The sequence below is a fragment of the Malania oleifera genome, chromosome 5 (assembly GCF_029873635.1).
Source record: "Malania oleifera isolate guangnan ecotype guangnan chromosome 5, ASM2987363v1, whole genome shotgun sequence".
In the NCBI taxonomy this organism is placed as follows: Eukaryota; Viridiplantae; Streptophyta; class Magnoliopsida; order Santalales; family Ximeniaceae; genus Malania; species Malania oleifera.
In genome coordinates, this window is record NC_080421.1 from 24,810,343 (window position 1) to 24,831,328 (window position 20,986).

The 20,986-nt window shown below is 39.0% G+C and overlaps 1 protein-coding gene across 1 annotated transcript in view; it reads right to left on the reverse strand.

Moving 5' to 3' along the window:
• Positions 1-546: 546 nt before the first annotated feature.
• LOC131154948 (uncharacterized) overlaps positions 547-20,986 on the reverse strand; it is a 61,011-nt gene continuing 40,571 nt past the window's right edge. Inside the window, exons 5-6 of the transcript XR_009136709.1 lie at positions 7,826-7,892; positions 547-757 (exon numbers count right to left, since the gene is read on the reverse strand). The gene's annotated coding sequence lies outside the window, so the exon portion shown is untranslated. The remainder of the gene's footprint in view (positions 758-7,825; positions 7,893-20,986) is intronic.

The following is a 20,986-nucleotide window of genomic DNA, read 5'->3' on the forward strand; positions in this document are numbered from 1 at the left end:
AATAGAGGAGGACCCAATCAATAAAACTATGTTCCACAAGGCTAAGGACAAGGAAGAAGAGGGGGATACAATAACCGTCCGAACGTAGACAAAAGAAACGTTCAGTGCTACAACTGTCGTAAGTACGAACACTATAGCAATAAGTGTTGGGGCGACAATAAGAAAAAGTTAGCGAGGAGGCTAACTTTGCCGAAACTAAATATGCAGATGGAGAGTCATTGTTGCTAATAGAGCACAGCTTGACCCAAGACCAAGCTGAATCTCCCAAAGATGCAGAATTGACGCTTGAAGGAGAAGAATCCACACAGACAAGAGAAGTAGCTATCGAGTCACATGTTCTTAAAGTGCATAGACCTCCACACAGTTACCATTCACCACAAAAGAATGGAGCTTCATCACCAATTGAGCGTGAAATCTCAGACATGATGCAACGACTTGCTATTTAAATGGGGTTTTTATTTTTTATTTTTTATTTTATACTATGACATTTAACATGCTCTAATACCATACTGAATTAAACTCAATCATCAACCTAAACAGCAAGAAGCAGAAACCAAATAAACATAACCATACATAGTTATATACAAAATTAGAGTGCTAAATTGTTTCCTAAAATATACATATATAACTGATCCCCAGAATATCCTCAATTGGCTAGGGCTATATAAAAATACTCCCAAAAATACTCACTCTGATATCAGGGCAATACTGAGGCCCCTTTATCTGTGAGCCTGATCTGCTCGCACACCTGGATCACCTGAAAAATGTTAAAGTAATTGGGATAAGTCATCGCTCAGTAAGACGAAATATGCTATTATTAGTGTGTGGCAAATGAGTTACAATACTATGAAAATTTGCTTCTATATAATCATATATAATTGGATCTGTAAATACAGTACAAGTAATAAAAACCACCACCATTTCCATATTGCTTAACATATCTGTATTTTAGGTTTCTACTCAAAATACTTCTAATGTACATAAGTATATTCTCTGTCTCTATAAATCTGTATATACGTAATAGTAACTGAAAAAAATCCCTGTGGATAACTGTGTGTCATGATTTAACCCTTCATGATAGGGTTGTACAGTCCGTAGGCGGGATCTACCTTGGCTGCCGACCAGGGTAAACCACTATACTCCCTCAGTCAGATCGGCCACTCCTCAACCCATATCTGGTGGGGAGCCTGTCCACGTCTGGGCACGATTGACCTACTACCACGTATTATCTGAATAGGTGATTGCACTCTGAACTGAATATCTATAACTACGGTACCGTGCTCTGTAACTGTATGGTCGAACAGGGTCTAAAACTATATAATACATCTCTATATATGACTATCTGATTTACCATGATTCTGAAATAACTGTAATAACTATGATACTGAAATAAACTGTAACTGTGTCAATTGTATTTCTGAACTGAACTGTAATCTGTAAATCATGGTACTAGAAATTGTATAATCATGGTACTATAAATTGTATAATCATGGTACTAAAAACTGTATAATCATGGTACTGTAAACTGTATAGTCATTGTATCCTGTAATTACTATAAAAGATAACCACTGGCTATATATTCTGTAAATCATATCCTGAAAAAACTATAAAACATGTTTCTTTACTATACCCATATTCTTAAGCCACACAAAAATTTCAAACATATTATACATAAATGATAAACTCTATAAATTTCTATCGTGAATAATCATATGATAAAAATGTATAATTTATACTAAAACATAGCAAAATTGCCTAGCATAGCATATTTTCCTTACCTATTTCCCGCTAAAAATCCCCCACTATAATGGGTCCAATACCCGCAGGGTTCTCCACTCAACACCCTGAAAACCATAAATCTCAGAACAAAACATCAATATTTCTTGACTTACATCATTTCTTACAACTTCCATAAGGCCAAAAACTGAATAAAAGACCTTACCCTGGTTTTGGGATGAATTCCAACTTTGTCCCACCGACGATCTGCTCTGGCATACTTGCAGATAACTCTACTAGGAGCGTCATGGTGGCCTTAGATCATCGATCCGGTGACTGACGGGTCTGAAATCGAAGGAAGAAGAGGGAAAGGTCGTAGGAGAGAGAGAGAGAGAGAGAGAGAGAGAGAGAGAGAGAGAGAGAGAGAGAGAGAGAGAGAGAGAGAAGAGCGGCACTGTTTTTTGTGATTAAAATGAGTTTAGGGCTATTTATACTACGGGATTTGTTGACGAGCCATGTCATTTCGTCGGCAAGTCCTTAAGTAATTTCATTGACGAACCTTACCCTTCATCGACGAAATTCAGAGTAGTCTAAATTCTTCTCTCGGTATTTTCTCGTTGACGAGTCGGAACCTCGTCAACGAGGCCCTGAAGAACCCTCATCAACGAACCCCTGTATTCGTCGACGAGGCCTGAAAATTTCTTGAAATTGTTATTACCTTCAATGTACGATGTCGTCGACGAAGTCTACTACCTTCTTCTATTCCTGTTAACATTTTCCTCCCTCTTTATTATTAAAATACTATCATTCTTCGGGTCATTACATTCTCCCCTACTTATAAAATTTCGTCCTCGAAATTTACTGTCTGTATTATCTTCTACCATCCCATAAAGACAAATGGTCTACTTATTTTATTACCTGCCCTTACTTATGGTGGAGGAATACCATGGTTATATGGGTTGTTCTGAGAGATTACAACTATAAAATAAAATTCTCCCAAACCAAAATACTACCTATCCTATACTCTATATTACAGTTACACTGTATCGAACAAAAGAAAATTACTATCCCAATATATACATTATCATTATAACTTCTCAAAACAAGTGGGGATACTTTCATCTGATCTCATCTTCAAGCTCCCACGAGGCTTCCTCAACCATGTGATTTCTCCATAGGACTTTTACTAACGGTATCTTCTTATTGCGTAATTCTTGATCTTTTCTGTCTAAGATCTGAACTGGAGCTTCCTCAAATGCTAGATCACCCCTGAGTTTCAAGTCTGCATAGTTGATGATATAGGAAGGATCGGGGACATATTTCCTTAACATAGAAACATGAAACACGTCATGAATCCTGGATAGAGATGGTGGTATAGCCAGCCGATAGGCTGCTGACCCAATCTTCTCGAGTATCTCAAATGGACCAATGAACCTAGGGCTTAACTTACCCTTCTTCCCAAACCTCATTATCCCCTTCAATGGTGTTATTTTCAGGAAAACATGCTCACCCACTTCAAATTCTAGTTCCCAACGGCGAGTATTTGTGTAGCTTTTCTGCCGACTCTGTGCTACACTGATCCTGTCTCGAATAATTCGAACTTTATCGTACGCCTGCTGAACTATTTCTGGTCCCTAAACTCGCCTCTCACCCAGCTCACTCTAGTATAAAGGAGAATGACATTTCCTACCATAAAGTGTTTCATAAGGAGCCATGCCAATACGAGCCCGGTAGCTGTTGTTGTAAGCAAATTCTACTAATGGCATATACTGAGTCCAACTACCCCCAAAATCCAAAACACACGCTCGCAACATATCCTCGAGTACCTGAATGGTCCTTTCTGTCGGACTGTCGGTCTGAGGATGGAAAGCGGTGCTAAATGCTAACTGAGTCCCCAATGCCTCCTGTAAACTCCTCCCGAACTATGATGTAAAACATGGATATGGTTCGAGACTATGGATATCGGCACTTCATGGGGTCGAACAATCTCTTGTATATATATCTCTGCTAACCGGTTTATAGGGTAGCTAATCTTAAAGGGCAGAAAGTGCGCTTTCTTCGTCAACCTATCAACTATTACCCATATGGCATTTAGACCATGCGGCGCCGGTGGTAGCCCCATAACAAAATCCATGGATACGTGGTCTTACTTCCATTCAAGAATGAAAAGTGGTTGCAACTAACCAGCCGGTCTCTAGTGCTCAGCCTTAACCTGCTAGCACGTTAAACACTGCCACACAAATTCTGCTATCTCCATTTTCATGCTACTCCACCAGAAATACTCCTGCAAATCCCTATACATTTTCGTGCTGCCCGAATGGATAGTGTATAGAGATTTGTGTGCCTCCTCTAAAATCATCCTTTTGATATTGTCATCTGCAGGGACATACAATCTAGTGCGAAATCTCAAAGCCCCATTGTTAGAAATGCTAAATTCTTCCCCTTGACCATCCTGTATTCTGGCTATCACTTCTGCCAATTCCGGATCATCCCTCTGAGCAGCTTTAATTCTCTCATAAAGTGTAAGCTGTACGACCAAACTGGCAATAAGCGCCTGAGGATCATCTTCCACTAACTCCACACCGAGTCTTTCTAAGTCCATTTGAATTGGATGCTGAACTACCGCTGCTAGCTAAGCTGTGTCTCCTGATTTACGGCTCAAAGCATCAGCCACCACATTTGCTTTACCTGAGTGGTAACTAATAGTGCAGTCGTAATCCTTAATGAGTTCCAACCATCTCATATGCTGCATGTTCAACTCTTTTTGTGTGAGAAATACTTTAGGTTCTTGTGATCCGAAAATATTTCACATTTCTCACCATATAAGTAATGTCTCCAGATCTTCAGTGCATGTACAACCACAGCCAATTCCAGATTGTGAGTAGGGTAGTTCTTTTCATATTTTTTCAACTGCTTGGACGCATATGCTACCACCCTACCATGCTACATCTATACACAACCGAGCCCTTCAAAGACGCGTCACTGTAGATAACATAACCATCACATCCTGATGGAATTGTCAGAATTGGTGCATTGATGAATCGCTGCTTCAATTCCTAGAAGCTCTGCTCGCACTCTTCATCCCACACAAATCTGGAATTCTTCCTAGTCATTCGTGTGAGAGGTTTTGATAAAGCTAAAAACCCCTCAACGAATCGTCGGTAATAACCTGCTAATCCCAAGAAACTCCTGACTTCCTGCACATTCCTCGGCCTGACCCAGTTCACCACCGCGTCAATCTTGCTGGGATCCACTGATATCCCGTCTCTTGAGATCACATGGCCTAAAAATGCTACCTTATCAAACCAGAACTCACACTTACTAAACTTGGCATAGAGCTTCTCCTCTCTGAGTGTCTGCAGCACCTGTCTCAAATGCATCTCATGATCCTCAAAACTCCTCGAGTACACCAGTATATCATCAATGAAAACTACTACAAAATGATCTAGATACTGATAGAAAACTCTGTTCATCAAGTCCATGAACACGGCTGGGGCATTCGTCAAATCAAACGGCATAACGAGAAACTTGTAGTGCCCATACTTGGTCCTGAAGGCTGTCTTCGCGACGTCCTCTACTTTTACTCTCACTTGATGATACCCCGATCTAAGGTCGATCTTGGAATATACCCGTGTACCCTGGAGCTGATCAAACAAATCGTTTATATGGGGTAGAGGATATTTATTCTTAATAGTAACCTTGTTGATTGCCCTGTAATCAATACGCATTCTCAAAGACTCGTCTTTCTTCTTTACGAATAACACTGGAGCTCTCCATGGCGATACACTGGGTTGTATAAACCCCTTATTCAACAAATCCTGCAACTGCTCCTTTAATTCTCCCAATTAAGCTGGAGCCATATGGTAAGGAACCTTAGAAATCAACGCGGTCCCTAGAGGTAAATCTATAGGAAAATCCACCTCGCGCTCAGGAGGTAATCTAGATAACTCCTCTGGAAAAACATCTAGAAATTCTTGTACTACTAAAGTGCTGTCAATCTTCAATTCATTTTTAGATACTTCTTTCACAAATGCTTTAAACCCCTGCCTCCATCCAGGAGTAATCCACTCCCTTGCACGGCTGACACCAGCTACGATGGAGCACGCACCTGCGAACCAACGAATTTGAATTCTTACTCTTCAGGGGGTCTGAAAATTACTTCTTTCCAATGACAGTCAATACTGACGTGATTGGCAGCCAACCGGTCCATATCCAATATTATATTAAACCCACACATATCAAATACAAGCAAATCAGTTGGTAACACTCTCCCCTGAATTTCTATCGGATAGCCTCTAATTACCTTCTAGCATCTGATTACTGACCCTAATGGTGTAGCTACCGACAGCACTATGTCTAATGACTAGATCTCACTCTCAGATAATTTAACATAAGATGCAGAAATGAAAGAATAAGTAGCATCAGAGTCAAAAAGAACAATAACTAGATATGATAAAACAGTAAATGTACCTATCACCACATCCGTAGCAGCCTCTACATCACCTGACATTAGAGCGTATACTCGCGCTGGGGCCACATTCCTCTGCTGGCCACCACGAGGTGCCTGGTATCCTCCCCGAGCTGCCTGATGTCCTCCCTGATAAGGCCTGGGAGCTGCGACCTGGTCTGGCTAACTTGAGCATTCACATACCATGTGGCTGGGTCTCCCACAACGATAACATACACCTTTGCCTTCCCGGCACTCCCCCAAAGATGTCTCCTGCACGTCTAACATACCAGGTAAGTCGACGTACCCTGATTCCCACGAGGTCCTGCCATTTATCTCTAATCTCCCATATCGCGACCTCCTCTCCATGGACCTCTACTGGAGCCAACCTGAAAACTTTGAGGTGTCGGCTTCTTCATTTGACTCTGAGTTGCTAAACCCCTCTGAATACCACTCTCAATGATCGCAGCTCTATTTACAACATATGTGAATGTTTGAGCCCTGAAATCAATCACCTGCTCAAATAAGTTCTGCCTCAGTCCCTCTTCAAACTTCCTTACCTTTTTCTCTTCATCAGGTGCTAGATGTGGAGCAAAAAGCGACAACTCGATAAATCGAGCCGCGTATTGGGATACAATCATCTGCCCCTATACCAGATGCATAAATTCTGCTGCTTTTGCACTTTGAACGATAACAGGGAAATACCGCTCGAAGAACAACTCCTTGAATTGGTCCCACATCACTGATACTGGAATCGACCTCTACTCATCTATTAGACGCGCTGATCACCACCAGCGTTTTGCCTCTCCTGTTAGTTTGAACACCGCAAACACCACCTTCTGCTCATCTGTGCAAGGAAGCACAACTAATGTCTCTTCAATGTCCTGGACTCAATTTTCAGTTACGATCGGGTCATCTCCTCCAGCGAAGGATGGGGGCTTCATCCGCGTAAACTGCTCAATCGAATAGCCACGCTCCCCATAGCTCCTAGCCATCTCAGCCATCACCTGCTGAGTGATGCTACGCAGTACAACATCTGTATCTGCTCCACCTATGCTGGAAGGTCCTAACCTATCCTCCCTAGCATTCGTGCCACTACTTCCTGGGTCCATCCTGAAAATAAGAAACACACTTAAGCACTTTATCTCCTATACAGACCTATCCTATACCAACTCAAAATTAATTACCTTCCCTGACCCTAAGTCAATATCCAGTTCTGTCACCTAGACACACGACCCGACAATAGTTTACTATCATTTTCCTGAAATAGTCACCCTAGGAAAAACACAGAAACCACCACGGTAATCCTGTACCCAGACCACAAAATAAACCTCAAATTCTTTTCCTATACTCTAATATTGCTTCTGCTGCATTTAAAGTCTATAAAACCTAGCAACCTAGGCTTTGATACCAAACTGTAACGACCTGCTATTTAAATGGGGTTTTTTTATTTTTATTTTATACTATGATATTTAACATGCTCTGATATCATACTGGATTAAACCCAATCATCAACCTAAGCAGCAAGAAGTAGAAATCAAATAAACATAACCATACGTAGTTATATACAATACCAGAGTGTTAAATTGTTTCCCAAAATATACATATATAACTGATCCCCAAAATATCCTCAGCTGGTTAGGGCTATACAAAAATACTCACTGTGATATCAGGGCAATACTGAGACCCCTCTATCTGTGAACCTGATCTGCTAGCCTACCTGGATCACCTGAAAAATGTTAAAGTAATTGGGATGAGCCAATGCTTAGTAAGACGAAATATGCTATTACTAGTGTGTGGAAAATGAGTTACAATACTATGAAAATCTGCTTCTATATAATCATGTATAACTGGATCTGTAAATACAGTACAAGTAATAAAAACCACCACCATTTCCATATTAGTTAACATATCTGTATTTTAGGTTTCTACTCAAAATACTTCTAATGTACATAAGTATATTCTCTGTCTCCGTAAATCTGTATATACGTTATAGTAACTGAAAACTTTCCCTATAGATAACTGTGTGTCATGATTTAACTCCTCATGACAGGGTTGTGCGGCCCGTAGGCGGGATCTACCCTGGCTGGCCGACCAGGATAAACCACTATACTCCCTCAGTCAGATCAGTCACTCCTCAACCCATATCTGATGGGGAGCCTATCCACGTCTGGGCACGATCGACCTACTACCACGTATTATCTGAATAGGTGGTTGCACTCTGAACTGAATATTTGTAGCTACGGTACCGTGCTCTGTAACTGTATGGTCCAATAGGGTCTGATACTATATAATACATCTCTATATATGACTCTCTGATTTACTATGATTTTGAAATAACTGTAATAACCATGATACTGAAATAAACTGTAACTGTGTCAACTATATTTCTGAACTGAACTGTAATCTGTAAATCGTTGTACTAGAAACTGTATAATCATGGTACTGTAAACTGTATAATCATGGTATTGAAAACTGTATAATCATGGTACTGTAAACTGTATAATCATGGTATCCTGTAATTACTATAAAAGATAACCACTAGCTGTATATTATGTAAATCATATCCTGAAAATACTGTAAAACATGTTTATTTACTATACCCATATTCTCAAGCCACACAGAATTTTTAAACATATTATACATAAATGATAAACTGTGTAAATTTCTATCATGAATAATCATATGATGAAAATGTATAGTTTATACTGAAACATAGCAAAATTGCCTAGCATAACATATTTCCCTTACCTGTTTCATACTAAAAATCCCCCACTATAACAAGTTCAACACCCACAGGGTTCTCCACTCAACACCTTGAAAATTATAAATTTCAGAACAAAACGTCAATATTTATTGGCCTACATCATTTCCTACAATTGTCATAAGGCCAAAAACTGAATAAAAGACCTTACCCTGATTTTGGAATGAATTCCAACTTTGTCCCACCGACAATCCGCTCCGGCAGACTCTTAGAAAACTTCGCCAGGAGCATCGTGGCGGCCTCAAATCGTCGATCCGGCAACTGACGGGGCCCAAATCAAAGGAAGAAGAGGGAGAGGCTGTAGGAGAGAGAGAGAGAGAGAGAGAGAGAAAGAGAGAGAGAGAGAGAGAGAGAGAGAGAGAGAGAAGAGAGCAGCGCTATTTTCTGTGATTAAAATGAGTTTAGGGTTATTTATACTGCGGGATTCGTCGAGGAGTCACGTCATCTCGTCGACGAGTCCTTAAGTAATTTCGTCAACGAACCTTACCCTTCGTTGATGAAATTTAGGTAGTCCAAATTATTCTCTCAGTATTTTCTCGTTGACGAGTTGAAACCTCGTCGACGAGGCCCTGAAGAACTTTCGTCGACGAACCCCTGTATTCGTCGATGAGGCCTGGACATTTCTTGAAATTGTTATTACCTTCAACGTTCGTCGACGAAGTCTACTGCCTCCTTCTGTTTCTGTTTCCATTTTCCTCCCTCTTTATTATTAAAATACTATTATTCTTCGGGTCACTAGACATGAGGCCTAGAGGTGCCTGTAACCTAGTTGATCTGTATGAAAATACAAAACCAATGGAAGAGTATGTTGCTCTAAATAGTCTGTTGCTGACTAGCGACCTAATTAGCTTTTAGAAGGTTAATAAAGAAAATAAATGGAGAAAAACGATGGATGAGAAGATTTAATCCATCAAGAAGAACAAGACTTGGGAGCTGACGAATTTCTCGAGGGCCGCAAAACTATTGATGTAAAATGAGTCTACAAGACTACGAAGAACACTCAAGGAGAAGTCCAGAGATACAAAGTAAGACTTGTCGCCTAAGGCTACAGGAATAAAGAAGTGGAATTGATATCTTGCAGAACATATGATTAGAATGCTAACATTTTTACGAAGCCACTTAGGCATGATATTTTTGCATGACTGAAGACAATGTTCGGAATGACAAAACCAAGAGAGTCAAGTTTAAGGGGGGATGTTGGAAATTAAACTTGACTGGAGATGGGCGGCAACCCATCGCTGTTGATTTTTCTAGAGTCGGTAGACAACCTACTCCACCTACCAGCCCACCTCCGTTGAAGATTAATTCCCACAACTGTTGATTATACTGTTCTATGATTTGCTATAAATAAATGTGTGTGTGTGCAATGTATTATGTGGTATTAAGAGGGCGAATCACCAGTGAGCGAGAGTGATTTTAATTCTCCTCTTTAATTCAGTTTGAAATAAATTGAAAGTGTTTATTGTGCAATTAATTCTCACCGAGTTTCAATCACAACCAGTGACTCAGTGTCCCCTCCACCCATCAATAATGGAAAGTACCATATTTTATGCTATGTCACTTCTCACCTCCTCCCAAGGTCAGAAATTGAGACCTCCAATATAAAACTTTTTTTATCAATAAAAAAAAAACTCTTATTCTTCACTGAATATTACATGTAGATCCTTCTATTGTAACAAAATTACATATGACCTTTTTTTAACATTCTTCTTATTCTTACTTTGCAACATTCTTTACTACTCCCTATTCGATCAAGCAATGTGAGTTCTTATTCTATTAATTTTTGAACATTCACGAAACTTGATAGATATTTTATTTTACTTATTTGAGGTTCTTGAACTTTACAAGTTTACATCGTGTATATGAGAGGTAGCGCCCATGATAAATCCCAGTCTATTCAAGATTCACACCGAAAAATTCTCACAAGCTTGCTTGAAAGGTTTTATCTCCTAACATATCTCACATATACATACATGCATGCTTACATACGTTCTAAATTAACTTTTATTTTATAACCTAATCAATCATTTTTTTAAAAATTAAATGAAACATTTATAGCCATCATGCACCACTCTCTAATCAATTTCAAAACTTTACCAGCAAACTCACATGGGAACAAAATAGTACTCCTACAATCAATCCATTTAATCTGGCCCTGGCTGTGGTTTTGGAGATCTTGGCCTAAGTTTATCTTGTTAATTTAGTTTCAATTTGGCCTTTGTGTTCCTGGGTATGCGCAGGTTGATTATAATTGCTTTTGATATTTCTTTGATTGGGAGCTTTGGCCTCCTTCTTGGGTATGCCCAAAGTTTTCGTACATATCCTTTTTGATTTGGAGATTTGGCATTGGTGCTTGTCAGATTATGAATTTTTTTTCTCTTAGTACTTAGTGCAAAGATGCAAACTAGTAGGGATAGTGAGCAGAAAATATGATCAATATTGCTTACTAATTAAAAATGCAGATTTTCTTAAAGTTGTTCATGTATTTCCAAATAGAATTATTTCTTTACACACAACTAGAAGTTGGGACTTCCTACAAGTAAAGCCCCAAGTGGTGAATGGAATACTCAATAAGAGTAATAGTGGTGTTGGGATAATTATTGGCATCTTGGATAGCGGTTAGTATTTCAAACATTGAATGTTCTTGTAGACTAGATATAGAGATTTGGCTCATTCATTCTCATTGTTATTATTTCATATAGTAATATGGCTAGAATCTGAAAGCTTCAAAGATGGGGACATGGAAGATGTCCCATCTCATTGGAGAGGGATATGTCAAGAAGGGGAGAGATTCAATCGCTCTAATTGTAACAGGTTATTCTGTTATTCTTGCATTGGGAAGCATGAATTTCATGGTTTTAATTTAGATTTGCTTGGATTTAAACAAAACATAATATAAAAATGCGTTGAATTTTTTTTTCCAAATTTACAAAAATTCAAATTTAAATTTCAAAATTCTCGCTCACAAACTCTAGTTATTTGTTTTCCTCTAATTTTAGTTTTTTCTTTTCTTCTAATCTTTTGTTTGTATCCTTTTCCTTGCATGGTTGGCTTGAACCAATTAAGGCGAATGCTCTATCATTAAAAGTAACTTTTGAGCTCAAACAATTCAATCCAAGTCTGTTTATGTAATGGAAATGACCATAAATTTTAGTGTCAATTCATTGTATTTTTCAACTTTGATCGAATTAGCTGAAAAAAAGTTTCCAACATCCACAAGTAAGCAAGTAATATAATGATTCTTTGAATATCTGAAATTTTATATAGATTTGAATTCATAAATTTGAATTTATACTGAGTAAAATCTTATTTAATTTTATATAAGATTTTATCAAAATTCATAAGATTAAAATGTAAACTAAAGAATTACTCCCATCACTTCATTTTTAAGAAAAACAAGAAATAAAAAATGTTTTTTTTGAAAAAGTAGTTTTGTAAAAATATTTATCCAATTTTACAAGCAAGATAAGAAAGGAGCGAAGTGATTCCTATAATGGAAAGATCTTGAATTAGAAAAAGATTGAGAGATGGGAAGGGACAAGACACACACACGCACAAACACACACACGTGTGTGTGTGTGGCTACTCAATTGACCTTGCAATTAGGTTAGAGTCTATTATGATTTTGCTAAATTAGAAAATCAAAGGGAAATTTTAGGTTCCATATATGGAATAGGCTTAAGTCTAGGTAGAATTCCAATTAGCCTCTATAATCTCTTTTGGAACAGAAGATGACATTCCGTGTAATTCGCTTAAAGTGAGAGAATTGATTCTAAACATTATAATATGTATTTGTCACATAATTATGTTAAAATTTTGAATGTTGTAAATGTTTTATAAAATTTTTTTTTTTTTGAAAAAATTGAATTCATTCTAGAAAGAAAAACCATTATATTATATTATCTGGGTAACCAGAAAAATTGGGACACCAGAAATTTACGTGGTTCGGTCAAGATCGACCTACATCCATGGAACACACCACAATTCACTAAAAACCGCTAGAAAAAAAATACAACTCTCTCATCTTCTCTCTTCCTCACACTCTCTCCTTCCTCTCTTTTTTTCTCTGTACTTTCATCTCTCCACAACTCCTCTATTTATAGGTAGCTTAGAATCAATTACAATAAATTACATTAAATAAAAAAATGAGAGGTTACATTCATCAAGATAAATGACAGCTTGCAAACGCGGAACAACTTGCAAAATGCGTCTCCAGCTCCAGCACAACAATCTCCCACTTGGAGACGGAGATGTCTCCTCAACTAGTATCATGAATAAATGATATGCTCAAAATATGTCTTCAGGCATGAAGATCAACTGAAGTTGAACACAACTTCAACTTCTCTGTAATCACCACCTTAATTAACATATTTGCCAAATTTCTGCTACCTTGGATTTTTTCAAGTGTCAACACGCCGTCCTCCATCAGAGATCTGACGAAGTGATAACACAATCAAATATGTTTAGTTCTGAAATGAAATGCGGAGTTCTTTGCTAGATGTATCGCACTCTGACTGTCACTGTACAAAACATTCAGCACATGCTTTAATCCAAGCTCCGTTAACAAACCCTGAAGCCAAATCATCTCTTTACTGGCTTCTGTCACTGCTACATACTCAGCTTCTGTAGTGGATAGAACAATAATCTTCTGTATCTGTGACATCCAACTAATAGTTGTTGTACCAAAATGAATATATATCCGGTGGTGCTTCTGCGATGATCAATTTCACCTGCAAAATCAGCATCTATAAATCCTTGAATTTTCAAATTGCTTTTGTCGAAACATAGGCACTTATCAATAGTGCCACGTAAATATCTCAAAATCTACTTAGTGTGTCTTCTCTAGATTTGACATATATCTGCTGACAGCTCCCACTGCTTGGCCAATATCTAGTTTGGTACCAACCATAACATATATTAGATTTTCAACGGTTGAGGCATATGGTACCTTAGCCATAAAGTCTTTTTCTTCATCTGTCTGGGGAGATTGATTCTTAGAGAGACAGAAGTGACTTGCCAATGGAGTATTTATAGCTTTGACGCTGCTCATGTTGAACCTCTGTAAAACATGGCTGATGTACTTTGACTGAGATAACTGCAACGTACCTTGTTGCTTATCTCTAGAGATCCGCATTCCAAGAATCTGCTTTGCAGGACCCAAGTCTTTCCTATCAAATTCATATGACAACTGCTACTTCAATTTTCTGATCTCTTCTATATCTGATCCCGCAACTAGCAAATCATCAACATATAACAGTAGGATAATATAGCTAGTACTATATCTTTTGAAGTAGCAACAGTGGTCGACATTGCACTTCTGAAAAATTGTTCCTCTATATACAACTATCAAATATCTTGTACCACTGGTTAGGAGCTTGTTTGAGACCATACAAACTCTTTTTCAATTTGCATACAAGATTCTCTTTACCTTTTACTGAGAAACCTTCTGGCTGTTGCATATAAATTTCCTCATCAAGATCACCGTGAAGAAATGCCGTCTACACATCCAACTGTTCAAGATGTAAACCCTCTAAGGCAACAATACTCAAAATAGATCTGATGATTGTTAGCTTGACAACTGGTACAAAAATATCAGTGTAGTCAATTCCTTCCTTCTGTTCGAAACCTTTGACTAGTAACAGAGCTTTATACCTCTTGGATCCATCATGCTCTTCTTTGATCCTATACACCCATTTGTTGTGAAGAGTCTTCTTACCATTGGGCAACTTAGCTAGTTTCCATGTTTTGTTGGAGTTAAGAGACTTCATCTCGTCTTTCATTGCAAGCTCCCACTTGCTCGAATCTCCTACCTAACATGCTTCAACATAGCATTCAGGTTCTCCTCCGTCTGTAAGAAGTAAATGATTCACATACCTCATGTTTGGTACATGTTGTCGAGAAGATCTCATAAGCTTTGGTGCTGGAGTAAGAGGTGGTGGTACAACAATCCGCTATACAAGTTCCTCTGCCTGAGGACTCTTGGTATTCTGCTGAGGATTCTTGGTGTTCTGCTGACGTGTCCTTACACTTTCTAAAACATCATCCACATCTATAAAGGTTGTTTCAAACTTTATAGACTTTGTTGTGTGTCTATCTTTGTACATCACCTTTTTATAAAAAAATCATATTTATGCTTCTGATTACCTTTTTGTTTTCATCATCCCAAATGCGATACCCATATTCATCTCCACCATAACTGATGAAAGTGTATTTCTGGGATTTCAGATCCAGCTTATTCTTGACATGATCATTGCTATGTACATATGCAACACAATCAAAAACTTTCAAATGTGAAAGTCTTACCTCTTTATTACTCTATACTTCTTCTGGTAGGCTATATTTCAATGGTACTGATGGACTTCTATTAATCAAATAAGCTGTTGTGTTGACTGTTTCTGCCTAAAACATCTTTGGCAAGCTTGACTACATAAGCATGCTTTTGGCTTTTTCTGTCAACGTTTTGTTCATCCGCTTGGCTACACCATTGTGTTGAGGTGTACCTGACACAGTTCTTTCCATTCTGATACCATGCTCATAGCAAAATTTCTTGAACTTGGTGTCAATATACTCACCACCGTTATCTATTCTCAACTTCTTGATTTTCAAACCAGTTTTGTTTTCTACCATTACTTATATTTCAGGAAGTAAACATATACCTTCCGTGAATGATCATCGATAAATGTAACGAAGTAATGCTTCCCACATGTGGACGAAATGGTTGTTGGTCCCCATACATCTGAATGGACTAGCTCAAGTCTCTCTTTCTTTGGGGTACTGATGTTTTTTTGGAAACTGACTCTCTTTTGTTTCCCAAATATGCAATCCTCACATATGTCAATCTTTACCGATTGTAAATCACTCAACTTACCCTTTGAGTTTATCACCCTGAGTCCCTTCTCACTCAGGTGTCCGAGTTGTTGATGCCATATATTGCTATCATCATTTCCTGTAGTAATTGTAATAGACATGCATGCATTAGAAGTTACATAAAGAGTACCACTTTTCTTACCTCGTGTAATCGTCAGTGCACCATTCGAAATCTTCCATTCATCACTAATGAAAGTTGTGTTATATCCTTCCTCTGCCAGTTGACTGACTGAGATCAAATTCTTCCTCAGGTCTGGAATATATCTGACATCTCTCAGTTTCTATACTAACTCATTCATATTGATCTTCACTGTCCCCTTGCCGGCAATGTCGCAAGATTGATCATTGCCAAGATATACTTTACCGAAATTACCTGATGTATACTCCTTTAGGCAATCTCTGTTGCAAGTGGCATGAAATGAAACTCCAGAGTCTAATACCCAAGACTCCTTTTTGCTTTCCAAAGAGCAGATCAACATATCATCATTTTCTGAAGCAACATTTGCTTCTGTCTTTGCTCTCGTCTTATATTCTTTTTTCAGACTTTTACACTGGTTCTTGTAATGACCAATTTTTCCACTATCCAGCACTTAATATTTTTGTGCCCTGGGAACCTGTGTCCTGAGAACCTTTGGGATTTATGGATTTAGACTACCTGGGCCTAGATCTGTTGCAGTTGTTTGATCATCCATGTCTGTTTCCTCTGCCTCGACTTTCCATATTCAAGGCTGAACTTGAAGTGGAACCATGATTTGACTACATTCTGATTTCTTTCGTTAAAATCATGCTGACGATCTCATCGTACACAAGCTTTGATTTCCATGCGAAGCTACTGATTGCAGTAACAACATCAGTCTAACTTTCAGGCAACTGACTTAGAATCAGTAGGGCACGAATCTCACTATCAAATGTTATCCCGACTGAAGCGAGTTGATCTGACAACTCGTTGAAATTATTCAAATGCCTGCTACAACTTTCACCTGCAGACATGGTCATAGTAAATAATATTTTCATAAGATGTACTTTGTTAGCGGCTTACAACTGCTCGTACATATTAGAAAGCGCATCCATCAGAGACTTGGTGGATGATATATGCTTGATATTGAATGTCATAGACTTTGACAACGTCATTCTGATGGCTTCGAGAGCTTTTCGATCAAGCAACTCTCACTTGTCTTCATTCATAGATGCTAGCTTACCCTTCAATGGTAAGTGCAACTCCTTCCCAAACAAATAATCTTCAATCTGCATATTCCAAAAACCAAAATTGTTGTCGTTGAAAATTTCAATCTTTGAGCTCTTTTCATTCGACATCTCGATTCGCTAATCTAGAGATGGAATTAGCTCAAATTGTTTTTAGATTTCCTCCTCGCATTTGTAATTTAATTCCCTTCCCATGAAAGAGAATTCAACAAAGTAATACGGTGATATGGGTAGAAAAATTATTGGTGCACGTTGGTACCCAAGGATACGAGGCTGAACAGGGAAAGTTGAACACAAGCAACACAGGCAAATTTTTATCTGCTAGAGATGCAATAGATGGGCATGACACTCATGTCGCTGCCATTGCAGTTAGGTCTCTCATACAAAATGCAAGCTTTATGGGTCTAGCCCAAGGAACGGCCAGAGGGGGTGCATCATCGGCTCACTTGGCTATTTATAATGTCTGCTGGTGTATCCAAATGCTCAGAAGCAGACATCCTCGCTGCTTTTAATGATGCTATTTACGATGGAGTGGATGTGATTTCAGCATCAAGTGGATTAGGGCTTCTAGCAACAAATTATTTTGAGGATGCTGTTTCTATTGGCTCCTTCCATGCTTGGAAAAAGGAGTTGTTGTAGTATGCTCTACTGGGAATTCTGGCCCTGATCCTAAAACAACAGAGAATGTTGCTCCATGGACAGTCACTATTACGAATTGAAGATGCTTAGCCTTCAGTTCCAGCTCAGCTCCCTAGCTCACACCAGAAACCTAAAGGAAGGGACCCCACGTGAATGGCTTCAACAAATCTATTCTTTTTTTTTTTTTTTGTTATTCCATTTTTTTTGCTTGGTCAGTTATTTTGTTTGCTCGAGATTCTCTCATTTTGTTATTCCTTCTCTCTATTTATCTTACTTATGGTGTACAGTTCCCTTGGAAAGAAAAGAAGACGAATTCCAAAAGTCCTTTTATCACCTCATCACCTTCCTCTATTTTCTATACTGATCTTTCTTCTTCCAGTGCTCTCTTTCGTTTCAATTTGTTTCATGGTATCAGAGCCAAGTTGATCTTAATGGCTCGAACTGACTCCACCAATTCCGATCAAGACACCAATCAAAACCAAAACCAAAACACCAATTCAACAGCCTCAAACCATCACTCAAACCATCTTGATCCATCACAGCCCAGCAGCCCATACTTCATTAGCACTAACGACCACTCTAGAGCCTTACTCGTTACCCAAGTGTTGGATTCTAGCAATTATCATCCTTGGGCAAGATCAATGAAGCGTGCCTTGCATATTAAGAACAAGCTGGGTTTCATCAATGGCAGCATTTGTGAGCCAACTGATCCTAACAGTCCCTTGATGGATCATTGGCTTCGATGCAATGACATTGTTATTACTTGGCTGCAAAACTCCATGTCGGTTGACATCAAATGCAGCACCCTGTATGCAGAAACGACACATCAGTTGTGGGTTGAGCTTGAGCATTGTCTAGCACAGCAAAATGCCCCAAGGATTTATGAAACCAAACAAGGGATAGCTGCCTTGATGCAGCAACAAGATTCGGTGAGTTGTTACTTCTCCAAGCTAAAAACACTTCTCGATGAATTGATGAACTATGAATCCATCCCTAGCTGTAGCTGTGGTGGCTTGAAAGTAGTGATCGAAAATCAACAAAGGGACTGGGTAATGAAATTCCTAAAGGAACTCAATGACTCCTACAAAGGTTTGAAGGCACATATATTGTTTATCAAACCTTTTCCCAATTTGAATGAAGTTTACTTAATCATCCAACAAGAAAAGAAGCGTAGAGAGATATCTTCTGACCCTTCTCCCACTGAACCCCTTGCTCTCCTGACCAAGGATAACACCAAACAACTCACACCTCAAAATAGCTCTCAGAGACGTGACAAATACTACTGTTCTCATTGCAAAATTCATGGTCACTCTCTGGAGAGGTGTTTCAAGGCCAACCCCAGCAAACTAGTGTGCTATCACTACCATATTCCTGGACATACTACAGAGAAATGTTATAAGCTTCATGGCTGTCCTCCAGGGCACAGACTTCATGGTAGGGTTCCACCTATTGGCTCGTATGCTCATCAAGTTTTAGCATCTCCTCTACTTGTTCTAGAACAAGGAACAAATGAAGGTCAAAGCACTATAACCCAAGAGCAATACCAGCAACTGATGGCCATGCTCCAGCAGACCAGTCAAGCCTCGGTTCATTCTGTTCAAACTACTATTGCTACTCCTCATGATGCACTCATTCATCAGTTCTCTGGTATACCTCTATGTCTCTCAGCTTACACCACCAAGCCCAAAGATATTTCGACTATTCCCTAGATAATTGACACAAGTGCAACAGATCATATGGTCTGTGCAACCTGCTTCTTCACTTCCATAACAGCTGAAGTCTCCTACTCTATAACCTTGCCTAATGGAGAAGTTGTTTTTGTGACCCATATTGGCACAGTGAGACCAACAAAAGATCTTATTATTCACAATCTCCTGTGTGTTCCATCTTTTTCCTTTAATCTCATCTCTGCCCAAAAATTGGCTCACACCTTGAAGTGTTGTCTCATTTTCTTATTTGAAAATTGTTTTGTTTCGGACCTTTTGACTTGGCGCACGACTAGAATGGGTGAGGTGAAGAATGGGTTATACCATTTGCTGCGGAATGAAGTCTCTCCAGCATCTTTGACTCAAGCCTTATTCAAAGTCACCAACATATCACCAAAAGCAGCTGCCATTACCAATAGCCAGAGCCTGGACCTTTGGCACTATCGCCTAAGACACCCTTCATCAGTAAAACTAGATTTTCTTAAACTTGAACTTGTATGCAAAACTTCACTAAATGGTAAGCCTTACTTTGTTTGTCCTTTAGGCAAGCTTCACAAGCTTTATTTTCCCTGTAGTCAACACAAATCAGAACATCGTTTTGAACTCATTCATTGTGATCTCTGGGGGCCATGTAATGAAGTTTCTTATGATGGTTTTCGATACTTTCTTACTATAGTTGATGACTTTAGCAGGTGCATCTGGGTAAATCTTTTGAAATTTAAATCTGATGCAAGTTCCACCTTAAAAGGATTTTGTGCCCTGATAGAGACTCAAATTGCAACCAAAATCAAAACCATTCGAAGTGACAATGGAGGGGAGTTTGATCTGAAACAATTTTATCATGAGAAATGCATAATTCACCAAAGAACTTGTGTCGAGACCCCTGAACAAAATGCCAGCATTGAAAGAAAACACTAGCACATCTTAAATGTTGCAAGAGCCTTGAGATTCCAAAGTGGACTTGCTGTCAGATATTGGAGTGACTGTGTGCTGACATCAGTCTACCTCATTAACCGAACCCCATTTGTGATCTTAAAGTCCAAAAGTCCTTTTGAACTCCTTTTTAAAGCCAAGCCTGTATATGCCCTCCTCAGAGTCTTCGATTGCTTAGCCTTTGCCTCAACTCTTTCAAGTAACAGACACAAGTTTGATGCTCGAGCCAGAAAGTGTATTTTCTTGGGATACCCCTTTGGGGTAAAAGGATACAAACTGCTGGACTTCTAAACTAAAAGAGTCTTCATCTCAAGGAATGTCGTTTTTCATGAAGACATTTTCCCCTTCCAATCTGGAGAAGCCACTTCTGTCCCTACTACTCAGCTTCCCTTTCCTCAGCCTACTATTATGGACTTCTCCTATGAAGACTCTCCTAAACCAGCTGAAGCCACTGCAGAACCTAACAACCCACAAAATACGCCAAGTCAGCCTTCAACATTACTCAACCTCCTGGTGAGACCTTAGACCACACTATAGGAAGCCCTCATCTCCTAAGGAGATCTACTAGAACCAAGAGGCCACCATCCCACCTTGAGCACTTCATCTGTCAGCAAGCTAGCTCCGCTAGCTCTCTCACCCATTCACAGCAGTCCAACAAGGAATGAGGTCCTGCAGCTCCAGGTAGTCCTTCTTCTCTCTGTGCCACTTTAT